At 35.6% G+C, this 20,948-nt stretch overlaps 1 protein-coding gene across 3 annotated transcripts in view; it reads left to right on the forward strand.

Annotated features, from left to right (window-relative positions):
• Positions 1-20,948, forward strand: part of LOC105840137 (serine/threonine-protein kinase 26) — a 140,195-nt gene that overhangs the window by 60,175 nt on the left and 59,072 nt on the right. The window contains exon 1 of one of the 3 annotated variants that reach the window (XM_012686933.3): positions 14,851-17,208. The exons of the other annotated variants lie outside the window; for them this stretch is intronic. The gene's annotated coding sequence lies outside the window, so the exon portion shown is untranslated. Of the gene's footprint in view, positions 1-14,850; positions 17,209-20,948 lie in introns of those variants that run through there. 3 annotated transcript variants of the gene reach the window in all.

The following is a 20,948-nucleotide window of genomic DNA, read 5'->3' on the forward strand; positions in this document are numbered from 1 at the left end:
TGGTTCTTGAGGGAACTTTACATTTATTACTTAGTTATCCTTTAATATTTTCCATTTTTTAATAATAATAATGAAAAGATAAAGAAGAGAATATTATTTAAAAAATGAAACAATAATTTTTTCACTTTTTATTAACAAAATTTTACAAACATGCCTCTTAACAAAATTATTCTTTTCTTTATTTTTCTTTATATGTATGGTTATCTCTTATGGTTATCTCTAGACTTTATGAGAAAAAAGTTTTAGGTTTTGATTAATATTTTAAAGATTTATTAGTAATTAGAAGGAAAAGATGAAATCTTGGATTTGCTTGATTCTCATGAAAATTTCATATTTATTTATACACCTTCCATTACCTGCTTATATTTTTTTCCTGTTTACTTTTTACTGAAACAATTGTGCTAGAATAATAAAAAAACTTATTTAGTTTTTATACGAAACTTTTTAATTATTTCTGTATGATATATAACCAATTATTTAAATACGTATTTATATTCTACGTCAATACATAACTAAAGACTACATTATGTATTGCAGCGAAATTATGGAATTTTCGTCATGATACGCGATTCGGTAAACTGCTAAAACCGAAGGGATGTGCAACCGGAGATTGTCACGTTGCAAACGGAGAATGCCGATATGTTTGTTGTTCGGATAGTATACACTCGATATTACATTGAACAATCGATCATCACCTGAACACAAAGCTTCTCGTTCGGACGTGTCTTGCTATAATCGAGCTTTGGATATTCGTCCGGAAAGAGAAATGGGGAGAGAGCGAGAGAGAGAGAGAGAGAGAGAGAGAGAGAGAGAGAGAGAGAGAGAGAGAGAAGAAAATACGAATATTGGCGCTCCAAGGCGTCTAAGACAGACAAAAATTTTTGGCAAACGCGTCGGAAACTCATTTGGGATTTTCACAGCAAAGGGGAACCCTTCGGAGAGCAATGAACGCGTTCAATTTCATTTTGCTCACGTGGGCGATTACACAACAGAGGCCTTCTCTTGTTACATTGTAGTCTCTCTCCTTTTTTATTTTGCCCCCAGTTGTTACCGCTGCTGCCGTTAGTTTTGTTACCGCCCACTCGAATGCATCTTAACTGCTACCTTACAATGCACTTAAAATTCTCGTTAGTATGTGGTTAAATTAAAGCCTGGAGGTGATATTACAAAATACATATTGCAAATTTATATTTTAATTTTTTTGACACATAATTTTACATATTTTATACATTTAATACAAATTTAATTGAAAAAAGACTAGCCGGAAAATTTAATCGTATTCAGTGTCATTAAATTTATTTTTTCAGATTTTCCTTTTTTCTCTCGCAAAAGAGAATTTCATAAATAGATAACATGCTTTACATTACAGAAGTAAAAGAAGATAATTTTCTTTAGGACAGAATTTCGTTTTTTACGCATTTTTATCCAAAAGTTCCACTTCAAGGAAGTCGGTGCATCAGTTAATAAGCCGATCTCAGCGTCACCAGCAGAAACATCATTAAACACTTACGTTACCTCCCATTAATGCACCCTACGTGCATTTCCCGTCGTTGACCGGCAGCAGGAAGCCGCCCTGTATCCCGGCCCTACGGCGAGGAGGGACCAGGGAGCTAATGGTAACGATGTAATGACCTTACCGGCGCGGCGTACCTTCCGGTTACGGGCTTCCCGATGTCGGCGGTCCCCAGCTATCGCCGCCCCGGGTTGATCGTAAAATTCGAACTTCTCCGCCTTCGAAAGCACGGTATGGGGCAGCTCGTTTTATGACGAAGAACCGCTACGATCTTGGACCGAGGGTTTTCCCCGTTTAATGTTAATCGGCTGGCGGCCATTCACATTTCGCGAATTTGCAACGGCCAAAAAAAAAAATCTTATTTTATACTTCCGCTTTTCAAAAGGAGCGCAATGAGTCGGTTAAGAATATTGACGAATATTATATTTAGCTACGTTATCCAGAAAGTTATAATGCTCTGCGGGTGGAGCAAACAGCTGTAACTTTTTTGTAATCATATTTTTAAATTAATTTAGCATTTGGTATTTTAGGTTTTTGTTAAGGTTTTTATTTCATCTCTTATCTTCGAAATTTAATTTCGAATTATCGAAGTTTCGGAAAATTCGAATCGTTGGGATGTCAAACGTTACTTTCAAACTTTCAGAGGATAAAATTTCCGAATAATTTTAATTCTTGAATAGTTGCGTTATTTGATTACCTCGGCGTGGCTCCAAATTGACGTATTTCCATCGTCCATTGATTTCTTACCGAATTTATCCAATTATCGCGGTTACCAGAGTGCAATGATCCCTAGATTTATATAACATAATATCACAAGTGTCTTTGAAGAACGTTTCTCCTTAATATTGCTGCACTTATACATATGTTCTATTCGCGAAACTTGTCGATACAATTTACATAACATGATAATACTTGGCTCGACTAAGAAAGTTTTCTAGTCTCAAATAAAATTAAATGTTTATAATAGAATACATTAATGATAGATTAATGTGATATAAAAATTATTGTTATAGTTACTACTAGTAAAAATATGACAACTTATTATTAACTTTAAATTATTCTTGTAACTAATTTTTTTGTAATCAATTTTTTCGACATCAATCTTTATCAATATTATAAAGAAAATATTTTTAAACGACAAATTATTATTTTTATTGTTCAAAATTTGTTTATTATTATTTTAATTATTATTTTATTATTGCTTTATTTTTTTGAAGATGGCAATGCCAAAAACTTTTTTATTAAATGATGTATACAATAGAAAAGTTATGTGACTTTCTTTCTTTGTCTAAAAGACAGAATTTCATTAAAGTTTGAATTATACGATTGTTTTTATATAACCTTTCTATTCTCTTCCTTTTTCGGGGCGTTAATGTCGATATTCATTTTATGCATTTCAGCCTGATGGTGGCTTGAACGTCGTTCCATTTTTCACAGTAACCCGCTTCAAGATTTTACTTAAGCATCAATTTTCGACGCGTCAATCTTCTCAGCGAAATGGACCGTTCGGCTTTCCGCTTTTCTTCGCCGGTTGTCCGAAACATTTTGCCGCGATTGCGACGCGCACTCAAACATAAACAAACGAATTCCTATTATATATAGAATGTATAGATAGATGAATCCAGGATTACGATCACCGCGGAATATTTATGATCGATAAAAGATATCGCGTGCGAAATGGCGTAAAAAATATCGTCATGAATATATTGTAGAATTATTGCGTCATGAATATATTTTAGAACGGTGGAAGGCATCAGCGAAGATTTCAGAGATTCCCTTGAAGATAGAACAAGGAAACTAAAAGTTATACCTTTTCCTTATAATTCAAAAATGTCGTATTTTTTATCTTATTCTGACATTTGTTGCCATAATAATTTTATCCCATTTACTGCGGCTGAGAATAATTAACGCGGACTGTAAAAGTTTACGAATGCAGAAATAACAAATTCCGTTATACTTAACTATCAGATCTCGTTCGATACACACGTACTTAGGTGTTCCTTCTAATAGACGATAAATGACCGAGTTTTATAAAAATGTGCCACGGCGCTCTAGGGTATTGTTCGAGGAAAGACCTTCAGACCTAACGAGAACAGAATGCGACGCTTTGCAGCGAGGCCCCGCCATACCTCGCATTCTCACGTCAATGCGCATTGAAGCTTCTCTCGTGCATCTTTCCATGCGCGCGGGCGTACATATCGCTGCAGCAGCAGCAACCACCGCCGTTTTATACTTCGCTACGACCTCGAAAAATCTAATATCCCACCTACTCGTCCTGTCTTGGCATCCTCGCCTCCATTCAAGGATCTTCGGAGATACGCCGGCGGCTTGGCAATGTCGAGAAATTGGCAAGCCTCCGGTGCCTCGAATAAACCCGGCCGTCTATCAGTATTCTGTCGCTCGAGACCGCGTGTCATCAAGTATTTACTGACGTTTGTGCCGGCTTCATGTTTTATTTCTGTCAGACAGTCGAGCGCCATGCATGGGAGCTGCAGCCTCCTCCGCCATTCCGAAGGGCTCGCCCCGACAAGCCGAGGTGTAAATCTTGCCTCTCGAAATTGTCGATGCGTGGCATGTCCCATAAATCATGACGCCAACCAGCGAGGAAGCACTTATTATAGAGATTGAAACGTGTCTCCATAAAAACGTCGAAAGCTTGCAGTTAAAACTCGGTGAAAAAGGTTCGCGTGTAGATGATGTGCATGCTTCTTTTAAGGTGACACAACTGGACTAACTTTCTCTCGTAAGCTTGTCTCCCTATTTAACCCTAAAAGGCAAGTGCGGGATGCTTTATTATCCCAAACAAAATTTGAACTACGCTCATTCTCATTCTGTTTCTTTTGCTTTGAGTGGATTTTTCAATTCTCTGACAAAAAAGCACCATGTTTATATACACCATTGTTTTCTTCATAAAACAAAAATTATTAATCTACTGCTGATAGAAAGGATTGAGACACCCGAAAAAAGTTTAATTAGGGTGAAATTTTATCCCGCTTTTGCCTTTGAAGGTAGAGAAATTCAGTTTTGCCTTCTAAGGTTAAAAATATAAAAAATAAAAAGAATCAAGTGAATCGGCGCTGTACTTAAAGTGCAATTAATTTAAACGAGTATATAATTCTTTACTAAGTAATTACATTTAAAGTACATACAATTAGACATTCCGGCATACATTTTTAGCCGTCATCAGGAACGAAATTAATTCTAAATTTACTGTAGAATTTTATTACGGAAATTTTTTGGCTCACGTGCCCGATGTGGATCCACCATTTTCGCAATTATCTGCTCATTATGGCAAATGAATACGCGATTCATCACTCACATTTGTGCAGCGTATCGAGGAACAGGAGTAATTGCAAACAGCTGATAAGTGACAATGCCGTTACGGTAACGTTCAATTCCGCGCGATCGGAAAGTCCGCATTCGGTCTCCTGCAACGACCGTAATTTCGCGGTAACGCGCGCGTTATCTGTCACTCGCGTCGTTTGTCATGTATACCGTGCTGCGAAAGTACTGGAATTACTCGCGTCACTTCCCCTCGCGTGGCTTCGCGAACGTATCGAACGCGCGCGACTCTGCCGTACCCGGCATCGCGCGGCACGCACCGTCTTGACCTCGTCAAATGTCGGGGCGGCATTTGAAAGGAACGACCGCCGTGTGCTCTTTAATACCAACCACTTTCAGTTCGGCTGCTGTTGCTGCCGGGTGTACCGCCGTGGCATTTGAATCGCCGGCGCGCCGAGGTGATGATACGGCTGTCGCGACGCATAAAATTTTGCCCATCGACCTTTCCGTCCCTTTTCGTTATACGTGTCTGCTTGGAGATTGAACTCTATTTGAACTTACTATTTTGCAATAAATTATTTTCTTTGACAATTATTATTAATCCCTTGCAAATTCACTTTGCCTTCTTTACATTTAGATCACTTCTGTGAATTATCTTTTTTTCCCCTCTCTCTCTTTTCTTATGACTTTACACGCGATACGGGAAAAAAATTTAATAACGCGAGACGATGTAAATTCTTAGGATAATGACATGTGCATTTACGGGAGGCCGTATCGACCTGTTAAGCGCGACGGAGCGTATGTATCGAAGCATATATAAAAGCCGAGCAATGGCCGCATTATCGTCGATCTATATTAAGGCTGCGCTATAAAAGCGAATATTCAAGAATTGTCTGACACCGAGAAAAAATGCAATTACCATAATTTAACTATAATTTATAGTTATTTGAGCCAATTATACGCATTTACAGTTGTTTTAACTATGCAAATTGTATCTGTTAGTTATTACTTTTTGCGTAAATAGTAAGGAAGCAATAAAAAATAGTATAATATTCTCTATAATTATGAATATAGTCACAAATCAAGTCACTTTTCTCTTAATGTCATGGTGAAGGTAAACTTTGTCGAGGTTCACCTAAAAATGAGGACAAAAAATTTCATGCGCGCATTAAGCAGATGCTTGATGAATGATGCTTGATTACTTGATAACACACACATACACACACACACACACACAAAAGGAAGAGCGCATGTGCAGTTCTTCAAATTATTGATACGCAAACTTGATCATACGACGGCACATTTAATTTTTTATTTTTACTTAGATTTTTTTAGAATTTCATAATGAAATGATTAATTGATACATTGATTGTGCGTTCGAAGTCCTGTTACTGATTTCTTCAAGGTAGACAAATATGATCAACTTACGTAATCTCGATTTGTAACCGTACACAACACTTTGTCCAAATCGCGTATTGTATAACACGTAAGAAGCTAGATGGAAGATAAGATAATAGCACAGGAGCGCGAAATAGATCGGTGTGTGCGCGGAATTAAAAGACGATTTATTACCATTGCTGCCGAAGACAATAGTCGCGATCCCGCCGGTTAGGAAAGCATTGGACTTTACGTAACGACGAATTGTCATGGAAAATGCCATGGACCGGCATGCAGATGGTTGGCTAGCGAAACGATCTTCGTCGAGCCGTCATGGCTCGAATTTCGCGTCGCCGCGGAAGAAACGAATCGTAAGCAAATACACTGATAGAAAAATATGTTGTATTTGTAACTATAATTGCATATTAAAATAATTTTAGTTGGTGAGAATATTATTTTTATAGTAATTATTACTATAATATTGGTAATAATAACTATATATGTATATAATAACAACTATATATTCAACTATATATAATCATATTAAATGGTTGGGTCCCCAATGGACCATAAATTTATGTTGGTTTAAACTATATTATAGTTCTCGTAACACTAATATTAGTTTATGCAACTTATGATATGGTTGCTATAACCAAAATAGAGATTTTTACACAGTTAGTTGTACTATAAAGTGATAATTATAAGCATTTACCATAAATATATAGTTATTGTTACCAACATTATAGTAATAATTACTATAAAAATGATATTCCTAACTATATATATTTTACTATGCAATTATAGTTACAAATACAACATATTTTTCTATGTATTAGTGTATATAATGTGAAAAATATATGCTTGATAATTTGCCGGTACGTCATGACTGTAAGCAAATTACAAGAGAATTGGTTTCGCAAAGGGCGAATATCGATCGGTGGCGAGAGAAGAGACAGCGCCGCGAGACCGGTTATGTCATTTCGCGGTGCACGGCGCGATGGGTTCCGCTTTAATCGGTATTTCGTTCCGCCAGATGCAGAGGCATCTTTTCTTTTTCTCCGCGTTGCTCCTCGCGCACGTCGTACCTTCGCCGCATGCACGCGCGAGATCGTATTCGCGACCGCGTGTCGGCCGTTCGTGCTAACCGCGCGCGATATATCTCTCGTCGCCTTTCACTCGACAGTACCTCGCGCCATTGTGCAGTCGCGGTTGCTGGTTGCGCAACGATATTTTAGCTCTAGCGTATTGCAAAATGTACGCGCTCGAACGCACGAGGAGCGTCATCAGCGCCGCGCGCTCTCGTGTCACAGCTGTCGCTCGATTGTCCTCTTCCAGCGCGGCGCGGCGCGCCGCTGAGATGCCGCCCGGCAATCGCGAACAAAATAAGTCGTTGCCCGGAAAAAGAAATAAGCTTGGTAATAATATTTGTAATAATAATCAAGTCTAGATGATAATTTCAACTAATTTCGTTGGATTAATTTAATTATATAATTTATATAAATTGTTTGGTAACTGTTTAGTTAGATTGATTGGTTACTATTACGAAACTTTTTCTCAGTGTGCGCGGTGTATCACGTCGAGCGCGATGATTCATGAAAGCGGGAAGGAAGGTTTAAGCTTGACGTAAAACATTGCATGTTTCCGCTATTAAAGATAACGCTCGAAATCGCTTGTCACTAGTATAGTAACCAAAAACGAGACGTGAGTATTACGCTCGGTGAGATTCATCGGGATTCATCGCGCGCATCGGCGGTATCATTAAAATTTTATAGCCGGATGACACACGGCGTGAATCATACACGATGCGCCTCGCTCGTCTATCGCGTCCGCGATAACCGAACCTTCTGTCTACCTACGCGAAATGTCGTTCGCGGCTCCATAACTCAGCCCGGTAAAGCCGCGATGTATCCCGGAGCGTCCGGGCCCAGGTGCGCGAAAGTGAACTCCCCCGTGAACTACCCCTATATATAATTCTCGATGCATCGCAATAAAGTCGTTTTTACCGTGCAAGTCCGCCGAAATTTTAAACCGCCTCGCAGCGCACCGCCGCGCGCCGTTTAAATTTCGGTCTTGCAGTCGCAGCAGCTTTATTCGCAACGAGAATGTATCGCGAGTCTCGCGCGGTAATTCCCGCGCGCCCATTGTATATTATTCAAAATGCAAGTCGCGCTTTTAGCAACTTCCGCAATTTTTATTCTCGAAAACATCGTTTTCCTTTCTTCACTCGTATCAATATCCTCGGCAATTGTTACACGACGTCTCATATTTTAATCCCCGGATCGTTTAGATCGGTTGGAATTCATCTTTCGCTTTCGATTCGCCGCTCCGAGTCGATATCGTGTGTCATTGCGACAGACGAAATATCACGTGCTCTATTCTGGGCACACGTAAGACTTAACCGACGTGTAAGAACATTAATCGATGTCATCGTCGGACGTCGGCTCGTACATCGAGGTTTCTTACGATAATAGCGGATCGAGCACCCCGTGGTAACTCTGTCAGGATTTATAGATACAAAATCGGATCCGAAATGGGTCGCAGCAGCCGCGATTGCCAGACACATCGAAGATATATATATATATACGTGTTTAAAGAATGTTGTAACCGCGATCCTATTCACGTTTTCAACCGTACATACGATATTGTGAAATCGATCAGGACTTTTTATATTTCTTGATTAATATACATGATCTAAATACATGTCCTTCAGATTTATTTTTACATAATATTTTATATATTACAATTACGTATTATTAAATTAATGTCTATTTTTATTAATATATATTGATTTTAATTTCGATTTAATTTACACTTTATCTTTTTCTAATTCTAAGAGTTAGAAAGAATAAAGAAAGAGTTAACCGAGATCAATGCTAATTGGTTGAAATAAATATAAGAGGGATTTTCTTTTGTTCTGATTGTTTAGAATGTTTTCAGGAATTTTTTAGAGGAAAGTAGATAATTGTTTTTTTTTGTTTATTATTATTTAAAGATTTTATAAAAATGCAAATAATTATTAATAAATCCATTTGGACTTCTGCACGATTTATCGATCACCATGATTTCGAATCTCCCAGAAGACCGCAATTAAGAAATTTAAACTTTATTTTAATCAAAACAATTTGTGACTATCGTCTTAACTTGAATTATCTTAATAATTTAATTTTTTATATTTTGCGATAAAAATAAAATTAATAAAATTGAACTTTTTTTAAACAAATGCTATTTATTTATTTATTTATTGAGCCTATTATTGAATAAAAAGTACTAGTTCTGACGATAGCCAAGTCTTTTGATTAAAATAATATTCGGCTTTTAAATTTCAGTTCACTGAGATTCGGAATCAAGATTACCGATGAATCGTGCAAAGATCAAACAGGTCTGTTGTTAATAGTAGCGTAATAAAAGGGGCGCAGGGGGCAGTTCGCCTCGGGTACCGCCTTAGCAAGAGTACCAATTTAGCGGTGTAATATTTCCTTAACAAAAATGTTGTTTGAAACGATAGATAAAAAACCTATAAATTATTTCGACGAAAGAAGAGCAATCAAACAAGATAATTATCTAATTCATGACTGCCAAACATCAAACTTGCTTGAGTCATTATTTTAACTTTTTTCCTTACTATCCTTATTGCTAAAAACTGGGCACGATTATTAATCTAATTAATTGAATTTTTCTTCTTTTATACCTCACTAAACATTTTTTTATAAAATCAAACATATAAATATTTTCTTTTCAAATATATATTTGATATCATTTTTGCAAATGTTTTAGGAGAAGATTGCATTATAAATTTGAGGTTCTCAATTCTGTCAGAGAAAGGACTAATGATGACACACAAGAATAACACATGATCCTAAGGGAATTTTTTTCACCATTTCATATACTTAGAAATAACTTTTGACAGGTTAAAAAATTTCTTCAAGAATAATTTTATAATTTGCATACCTATGTGCTTAAATAAATTGAGTAATTTGTCAAGGTCCAATAAAACAACTTTTCTAGTGTGATCGAATAGACGTTTACAAAATTAATTGCAATGACTGGAGATACGTTATGTACAGGGTAGATCAGAAAATATTTGAAAATTAGATTCGGAGAATATAAAAATTAATGGTATTAATATATAGAAATCGTAATTCTTAGTAATTATGAAACACAAAATAATTACGACATATAATTTTAATTGAGACAATATCATAAATTTAGATGAGGAAAGAACGGTGAACAATTGATTTCAGAAATGATTTATATTTACAAACAGAAACATGGACTAAACTTATAAAAAACTATTGAGTTACTAATCCTTTGTATGCTAATTTATTTATAAAATTATGATGTTTCCTTCTTTTAATGCTAAACATCATTGTCTACTCTCACAAGATCATTGTCTTTCGATCAGATAACAACTCGCTACAAATTTACGGCGAAAGTTTTAACCGTTTAAGTTGTTATTAAAGATGCATTACACATAACTAATTTTTACAGTAATAACTTCACTCGAATTTTATTTTTATGAAATTTCACAGGTAATTAAATTATATTAAATTTTATTTTTTTTAATAAAGTACAGGCATTTTTTCTAAAAATTTGAAAGTATATTTATGACTTTTTAGAAATATTTTAAATCACTTTAAATAGATGAAAAAGTGGTCAAAGTTATCAAAGATTGTATCAAGAAAAAAAAATTTTTTTTTACATATTTATATTTTAAGGATTAACAAAGTAATTTTAAGAAATATTTATCCATTTCTCTAAAAAAAAAAAAAAAACTTATAAACCTCTTTAAAAAAATCAGCGTGACAAAGTAGAAAACCTTGAAGAAACGTTAAATTCTTCAAGGAGAATCAAATACTCGGTAATAGAATATTTTCCATTTTTCAACTAACATTTTTATGTCTGTTAGAATACACACATGCGTATTATTTTTATTAGCCATAATTTTATTAGTGTATTTGTATTCTTTTAACGATTGCGCCACGGCGACGCCATGGAATTGCTAACATATACCTGGAGAAAGAGAATAAGCGCGAATCGTATTGCAGATAGAAGCGCCGAGACGGCTCTTATTTCACAAGACACGTATACCTAGTCTCCCGTGTAAGGTTGCCGATGTTAACCCGTCTCTCCGGCACAAATCATCGGTCCTTAGCCGTGGGTCGCAGACTTCAAGACGTTTCCGACTCGCCGCGCGAAAGAGCACGCCGATCGATCACAAGCGGATCTTCATCCATATTTATCTTCAGTGAGCGTGGTAAAAGTTCCTCCGACGGGACAATAGTATATCCTATTAATAATACATCGAGACAATAAATCCTAGGATCCTAAAGGATTACCGGTGTTAGTCTATTCCTCGACGAGAAAATCTCTATTATGCATTTTCCGAGTGGACCAGCGATAGACAACGTGTCGTTGCTTTACTGTCGTATATTTATTCATCATTTCCGAAACATTGGCCTATATATTAATGAATCCTAATTAAAGGATATGGACGCGCGATAGTTAGCGTAATTTAGAGTGACATTTGTTTTTTTTTTTAATAGCGCAAGCGGATTAATTATGAAATATCGATTCACGGGTATATATATCAGGAATTTCTATTTTGCCGCCGGCTTTATATGCATTAAATATTGCAATATCGTATTTTTGGTCATGTTGGTTGCTTTTTGCATCCTGTGGATAATTATATACAATATAGCTTTTAGAATTTTTCAAAAATTTACTATTTTAATTTTTATATATATTATATAAATATTATATACTTTCTTTATATGGAATTTAATGTAGAAAATAATGTTTATTATTAATATAGAAATTAGTTAATTCTCTGACGATTTTAATATTACACGTATTATCGACTCGATAATTCCATTTGAATTAACGATTCAGCGGCCATCAACATTAAGAGCTCTGGTCAAACTATCGGCGTACATAAAAGCAATCTGAAGTGATTAGGTATTGCTCGCGTTTGTTGTTGGGCGATACCAAAATAAACCGTGTCTGACTGCAGTCTGTCCCTGAACGTTACTCAGGCATGATATCTGAACAATGGGACAGACATCTCCATTGACGTGACTTCCTGTTGTGATTTACGAAGCTCGTTACTCTTTAATCCACGGTAGCTGATTTTGCTCCACTTCTGACAGTTTGAAAATAATCTCTCTAACTGCAGCTCACAAGCCGAAACAATATGCATGTTTAAAGTATGACTTTGTAAAAATCAGCGATTATTATTGTATTTCTTCAACTGGTAATTAATTAAAATTAAGAATACTATGTTCATTTTTGTGTTAAAGGATTATAAGATCTTAACGAATCGAAAAATAGCATGTTTTTCAACACCATGTTGAACTTTTATTTAAAAAGATGGATCAATTGATAGATCAAATGTGTTTTTGTTTTGAAAATATGTATTTTTTTATTAAAAAAAATAAAATCCAGAATTAGACTAAATATGAAAATAAATAAATAATATTTTTAAATAATAGCCGCAATCCTGCATGATTGGTCGCGATTCAATCTCTTATCTGAAATTAAAAAAATAAACAGTTTTTGTTGTCAATTTTAGTTTAAGAGAGTTTTTAAAAATTTTACTTTTTGCGAAATATACATTTGAATTTAAATTTGCGGTTTTTTTTTTAAAGTTTCTTCTTTCGAAAAATGTTATTAAAAATGTTATGTCGAATGTTATTAAAAATATTGCTTGAAAATTTTAAATTGATTAAACAAACTATATATGTTTGACTATTAACTATATTATTGTGTATGTGGCTACTGTTTTGAAAAACTATATTTTGACAAAAATTGTGTTTATAAAATTTAACAACACACTTCTTAAATGTAAGTTTGCAACTTACTTTTTAACATAAATATACACATTTTTTTAAATACATTAAGTTTTTAAAATAAAAGTTTTAGAAAAATATTTTATATTTTTTATTTTCTAGTAATCCCTTAAGAGAATTCTGAAGTGATGGAATTATCAACAGATTCGAATTTTCTTCAAATTGACTTTACAAAATTGAAAATCTTTTTATGTGTTCTCTCAAAATACGTACAAAATAAATCCCAGAATACTCAATTTGACCTTAAGAACAAAAAAATTAATATATCACAAATTACATGTAATTTCTAAAATAATAAAGAAAATTAAGAAAACTTTACATTGAAAAGCGGTTATATTGCGTTTAAAAGTAATGCGAAAAACAATTAAAAAAGAAATTCAAATCTGTACGTTAGCAATTCCATTACTTCAGGATTTTTCTTAATTCATCAAATATAATATATAAAACATAAAATATGCATATGTAATGTTTTGACATTATATTGAATTGCACTAATTTTTCTGTTTTTTGTCTTGTTACAGGTAAGTTCTTTCTTTTAAATCTGATGCGGTTGGTGGTGAGTGATATTTTATATAATTACCTTTATATATAATATGTTATTAAAAAGATTGTATTAAAATTTTTAATTGATATTGAACAAATGTTTGAGTTATTGTAACCATTAAAAAAAATAATATTTTGAGAAAACTTTGTTCAAAATTTAAAATTTTTTAAATATAATTTTACATTTTTTTAATACAGATATTTTTAAAACAAATATACATTATTTATTTATTTATTTATTTTTTTTTTTTGATAAAAGTTATACATACTGTTGAAAAATATTCTATTTTTCGATTTACTAGAATTTATAATTTTTTAATATTTATATCTTTTATTATTTTAATTTATTGTATGTAAACACACACACACACACACACATACACAAATATGTGTTTTTAACATTCTATTTTTATTAATCAATATATATTTATTGTTAATTTGCAATATTGTTGTTATTTTTTATTGTTATAATAATAAAATTAAAAAAAATAATAAAAATCAAAAATTTTTTGTATATACATACACTCAGTCGAAAAAAAAGCGGTACACCTAAAATTTGTCAAAAAATCACTAAACTTCCAATGACGATAACTACGCGAGTAATAAAGATAGAAAGGTTTCTAAAAAAAGAAATTAAAGCTTCAAATGTCTACTTTAAGAATTGATTTAGTAAAATTTTGCGTAATAATTTTTTTCAAAATGGCGTATGACAAAGCGAGAGCATGCGAAATTGAAAAATATTGGTCCGAGTTTGCGACGATCCATGGCGTGAGGCAAGTATCGCAACTTAATGGGATAAAAAGCATGCGATAGTACAGAGTTTTCCCTTCAAAATGCTTTTTTACTCGTCTCGATGCGATGATTTTTCGCTGAGATATGCGCATTTAAAGTAAAAAACTGCTTTTTTATTCAAATACGCATATCTCAGCGAAAAATCATCGTATCGAGACGAGTAAAAAAGCATTTTGAAGGGAAAACTGTACTATGGCATGCTTTTTATCCCATTAAGTTGCGATACTTGCCTCACGCCATGGATCGTCGCAAACTCGGACCAATATTTTTCAATTTCGCATGCTCTCGCTTTGTCATACGCCATTTTGAAAAAAATTATTACGCAAAATTTTACTAAATCAATTCTTAAAGTAGACATTTGAAGCTTTAATTTCTTTTTTTAGAAACCTTTCTATCTTTATTACTCGCGTAGTTATCGTCATTGGAAGTTTAGTGATTTTTTGACAAATTTTAGGTGTACCGCTTTTTTTTCGAGTAAGTGTATATAAGTATTTAGAATAATTTCTCCAAAATTTTATTTTGTTGTTTTGTAAATAAATTAATAAATAAATTTTGTTTATTTGTAGAACAACTAATCTTTACATTGCAATAAAACCTTGCATAAATTATCTTGAATATTTAATCTACTTGCATAAAAAGTTAAGATTTTTGTTTGAAGATTATTTCTTAATACATTTCTATCAGAGCGCATTTCTACTTTTAAAAATTAAAATAATTTTGATCCGAGTAAAAAATTACTACAAAAATTTGTAATATTATTTTTACATGCAATATAAAACAATGTGTAATATGTTCTTGTAATTTTTTTTACTATTTTGAAAATAATTATTATGATACATCCTTAAAGTTAGTCTGATAAATTAACTGATTTTCCAATAAGCGTTTTCATAATAGGAGCCTTTGCGTTCTTATTGCAAAGAGAATTTACGATAATACAATTATTATTGTTCGAACATAGCGAAAATGTACAATCTCTCTTTGTATTATAATCGATTATTATAATTTATATATTTTCTGTAAGAGAGCTTTTATTACGTGATGAGCCTTAAATTATAACAACTCTATAAAACATAAAGGAAAAGATCTGCATAAGCGATTAATAGTATCTGTAGTTTATTGGACCTCTTCATTTTACTATGTATTAATGTCGGGAATTAAATTTTCTTTTGATAAGGACTGCCGCGTCGAAAGTACGTAATTACGTTAAATTTGCCGTAATTACACATAAATGAGAAATGCTTGCTCCACGTTACTCCGATTATTAAATGGTGTTACACCATCGTGTTTGAGCTGTTGGCGAAGGATAGAAAGTGAAGGGGTAGGCCGCGTAAATTAAGGGAAAGTGTATAGATTCGCATCATTACGCGCACTATAAGTGTCGCATTTCAAAGCACATAATTAATTAATTTTGTTCGCGTGAATTGCAAAATTTCGCGATCTTTCTGCGTCACAATGTCTCTCCTCGCGTATTTAAATTTTCGCAGTTTATCCCTACGCATCGTCGCGAGAATGGCCACACACATTATTGCCTTTGCTACTGCCTAAAATACGTCGGGGAGTGTGTGTATACGCACGTCGTCCTGTAATTTCACCGGTCGCTTTCTTTCCGCGATCCATGTACATACATCACACGTAATAATTACCGCTACGATATGATGCCGGTAACAAGCCGCGTATTACGATTGCGAGGAACAATGAAAAATAATGCGTGCCCGCGCCAGGGAGAAAGTCGGCGAATTAATTAATATTTATATTACTCCGCCGTCGCTGATAATCGATAACCATACTTATCAAATCAGCAGATTCTGTTACTCTCTGAGATAAAATTGGTTTTTATAATTATCTTTCGAGAATATATGTCCCGCATGCGTATGACCAACTATCATTTTGATAATGGCACACAAATAACAATTAAAATCAATGAATTATTAAATATATACGAAGAAAAGTGATTATTCTAAATCAATGAAATTAAAACCGATAATGTATGAATAATACAAAGAATAGCGAAGAAGAATCCAATAATATTTTTATGCGAGTATTTTACAATTTCCAATTCAATCGAAGTGTACGTCAATTGCTTGTCGATCTGTTCAAAACTGAAGCCGGTGCACGCAATATCGCAAATTAAATTGACCAGCGATTTAATAAAACTGTGATGCTAACGAACATTTTAAAACGGTAAAGAATTTAATTATTTTAATATCGGTATTAGAGATCGGTATGAGCAATTGCCTTCACGTCAACTTTACTTCTCGTTACTCCGAACCACCTGTTGTCCGTAATTGAAATTGTTTTCTCTCCCTTAGTCCGCCGTGTATTGTTTTTAAAGTAGAAAGTAGAACAAAACGATATAAATAACATATCATATACGCCATAAGCTTAACATTTTATATTCCTCGGTTAAATTGCTGTTCAGAATTCTTTGTACGCAATTGAGATTCTTAGCCATAATTTTGTTGTCTCGCGGAATTGAAATATCGAGGAGTATCGCTACCACGCTGAATGTCTGTACGGACCACACCGTCACGTCAACCGGGTGGTATTTTCTTTCTCCTCGCGGTGTGCCCACTCTGGTGCCCCTACTCCGATCGCCTATGGTGTCCCACGGTGAGCCAGTCTCTCCCGCGCCTTTCTTCGTGCGGCTGCGACTCGCGTGTCAGTTCGAAGGCAACCACGGACAATAACTGACAACCGGCGGCCGTGGTCTCCGCATTCGCGACGGAACTCCGCCGCGGAGAGAAATGTGATGATTTGCACGCGCGTGTCAGTGATCTGGTGAAAAGTATATCGTAGACGCGGTCAGTGGCCCCCGGATATCAGTGATCGATTAGTGTGGGCGGTGTGCAACGATCGGTAATTGCCTGTGATTGTTTGTCAAATATTTGCGCGACTTAGATATAAACTACGCGGGCACGGTGAGGGGGGAGAGACGCGAGGAGGAGCGACAGATCTTATCGGTCGTTGATCCAACGGGCTTAAAAATTTATCTCGAGACCGTTACCTTAAAAGACGATTACAGTAGAAATGATAGTGCAGTAATACTACGTCTTACACGTTTAGTGGATCGGTTAGTGCGTCTTTCAAACTGGATTTAAAAGCAGGAAAAATATTTTTAACGCAGGAATTATTAAACGATTGGCGACTGTAATAGCTTGCAGTCGCTGCGACGTAAATTTGTGTTACTCAATGGTGCTGAAATAATTGCAAAATACTACGGGGAGGGGAAACGTATTCTCGTCGTTGCAATCGCGCGTCGACGGAACCGCGAAACGGCGGCGCTCGATGATCGCGATCGATTCCTGGAATGGCGAACGCCGGCTGGTATCGCGCGAAAACGCAATACAGGAGAGGAAGCGTTGAAAAACGAGAATGAATATCCGGTTGTTGATAAACGCGTATCACACCGGCGGCGATACGGGCGTGCGTATGTATGTGCGAGCGTCGTGTCTGTCGGAAATCTATAGCGCACACTATCGGGGGACACGATACATTTGTTCGTGCGAAACTCTGCGTTCGATTATCCTACGGGGAAACGATAACACCCTGGACGATTCGCGGCAATTTATTGCCAGTTCGATTTCGCGTAATGCGACACGTGTCTGGTGATGTGTCCGTTGATTCGTTCACGAGACTCGAATCCACTCGAATCGAAGTCAAGTTATTAATTCGTAATAAACCGCGTCATCGCGATGTTAATTTCCTGGCTCAAAAAAATTCTACTCGTATTTTAATCGATTTTAAATGGATACTATTCAGGACACTTTTAAAGCGGCCCGTGGACGATTAATATCACTTCACAATATTATTAGTATCATCTGGAGGATACATTGAGTTTTAAATTGCCTACTCTTTAAAAAATTTTGTATTAAATTCAGCACATTTTACATATGTTCCTACTTATTCACTCAAATTTTTGTGTCAATTTAATATTTAAAAAATATGTTAAAAAGTAACGCAATAATAGCAAGAATTTAATACTTAGAAGGAATCAAAGTGTCAGGAATCAAAGTTTATGTTAAATTAGGATATGTATGAAAATATATATTAAATGTAAAACTAACTGAAATAAAATATTATTTTAATATTTAAAAGTTATTCATAATTTGATGAAATTAAAATGTTAAATTGACATAATGTATTAGAAATGTATCCATTTAACACATGACAATTGTTATAAAGAGTATATAAAGTAACACAATTTCTCTGTTTACTTTAACACACAAAATATATAAAAAAATTATGAATTTACATCTAAATTATATTATTTTAACTTTTAAAAATAATTAATGTTAATTTAACATTATAAAAGCCTAAGTAGCAATGATATGTTAAATTAACACACAACTGAAATTAAGTTAGGAATTTTAGACAACTTTTTGCACAGAAAAACTTTAATACAAATATAAAATGTTTTTTTTGTTGTGTGGATAATTATTGTACAATATCATCGTCTAGGGATCACTTAAGAAACTTTGGAACCTCTTGACGTTAAGCGGTCCCTGGACGATCAGTAATGTTATACATTTTTCTAAACAATTCCAAACAAATTGATAGCCTCCTAATCAATAATATTGTGCAGTATTGAAATATTTAGCGTATAGGATTTTAGAGTTTTCCCTTCATTGTTGAGGAGAATTGAGTGGAGAAATATGCACGAAGCTACCAAGTATTAAACTGGGAGTGACTGGTTGTTGCTACGCCGTGTTTATACCGCATGATAAGTAATTCAAGAAAACAGCTCCGGTGTGATTTCATTTGTGTCTCGTATGATTAAACAGATACGGTCGAGTGGACGCTTATTTGAAATATCACGAACATTAATTTTCCGTTATCACTTCGGCTAGTATATATCTTATGATGACTCCTACGAGGCCGACGATCATTTGTTTTCCGCCCATACGCGCGGGCATTCGCGCGAAAAACATTCGCGACCGGCAAATTTCTGTTTGCTTCGTGCGAAGTAAAGCAGAACGATAATTAAGGATTAAAATGACGAAAGCGAAGAAATGACGAAGTCACATAGAAAAATGAGGGCAAATTCAGGAGTGTGGTGTCGTCTCCTCTTTAGTCTCCTTTTTAGTCTCAGTTCTTAACGAAATCTTGTGAGGCGCGTGTGCGATTTAACCGTCAACCAGGACGTTCGTGCGGCTAAGTAAGGTAGTGTGTTTTCGGGCACGGTAGGTTAATTCCCTCTGTGCGATGGCTGAGCTATGTAGAGCATAAAACGACCGATTCGCCTCGTCCGTGTTGAGGGCTAAGGAGAGAAAGAGAGAGAGAGAGAGGGGGGGGGGGGGCTGCTCGAAATAATTATCCCTTCTCGGGAGGTGGGTACACGGTTCTCTTCGCGATTCCGTTGTCGAGGATAATCCGCGAGAGGAGCCCGCGACGTCGCCAGACATCTCGGAGTAAACTACCCCGGCGAAAATCCTCGCGAAAATTACCCGAATTCGTAGCCTTGCGAAAGTGTCCCCGGTGTCTCTGAGAAATTTATTCGCCATTTGTTGCAAGTAATTGCTCGCCTCGTCTTAAGCGTGGAAAAGCTCCTCCAAGTATGCCGCTTGGATTTCTTTTTCCCCTTCGAGTTTCCGTTCAAACGTAGGTTTCCTCGCGTTTTATTAAATTTCTCATTTTTCGCGAAATTTTCACATTTCCTTCATGGCGCTTGATTCCTACAAATACCGCACGATTCTTCTCCATGAGAGGAGAAGTCGCGGGAGGACGGCGTCCTTTGTCTTGCGTCGTAAAAACGTGAGAAGTGCACAAGCAGCAGCAGCAGCAGCAGTGGCCGACAACGCGGCCGCAGCTGTCGCGTTGCAATCCGTTCGCGAGAGTTCTCGGTACAAAGGAAGCGAATCTCGAGGGTCGCCCCGAGTGGAAATGAGTGAAAGTAGCCATTACTTAATTGCACGCTCGCTTTACGACGGAAAAGCGTTTTCTCGTCGTCAATTAGTTGGAAAACATTCGACAGTGTTGTCCCCGCTTTGTTCCAGCTAATTACCAATAATGGCGAATATTCTTAATCGCATCTTGGCCACGACGGCAACAAATTCGAGAAATCGAATCTTCGATGTGCCCATTGTCTTCGACTTTAACGGTTAAATAAATCTCTAGTCGCGCGACGTCTGCTTCATCACCGCGAAGACGCCGCTGCGAAGGACTGTTTCGTGCGTAAATTTCTGTAAGAAACCAAACTGTCTCGTGTTCTCGCGAACGAAACGTTTAATCGATCCGCTCGCTATCTCTCGGGAATTAGAGAAACAGGTTCCACCTGACAGATCCGCGTTTCCAATTAAAACGCAGTTGCACTCGCTCGCTGAAAATTTTTCCTAAACGTGACGATGTGGGCGGAGTGAATTTTCGTCTTTTCTCCTAATTTATTCTGCCGAAACGAGTTTTTAGGCGTCGCAAAAAAATCAAACGGTGGACTTTAGCGGCGATCGGTCGCATATGTCGGACGTTGCCACTTCGACGTTTTGCGTAATGCCTTTCCCGTATTAAAAATCGATCGACCACCTGTCACCCGTTAATTGCGAGTAATCGCCTGAGACTTGCACGTACACCACGTACCATTTCATTTTTATAAGGCGTCCGTT

This window comes from Monomorium pharaonis, chromosome 2, assembly GCF_013373865.1.
Source record: "Monomorium pharaonis isolate MP-MQ-018 chromosome 2, ASM1337386v2, whole genome shotgun sequence".
In the NCBI taxonomy this organism is placed as follows: Eukaryota; Metazoa; Arthropoda; class Insecta; order Hymenoptera; family Formicidae; genus Monomorium; species Monomorium pharaonis.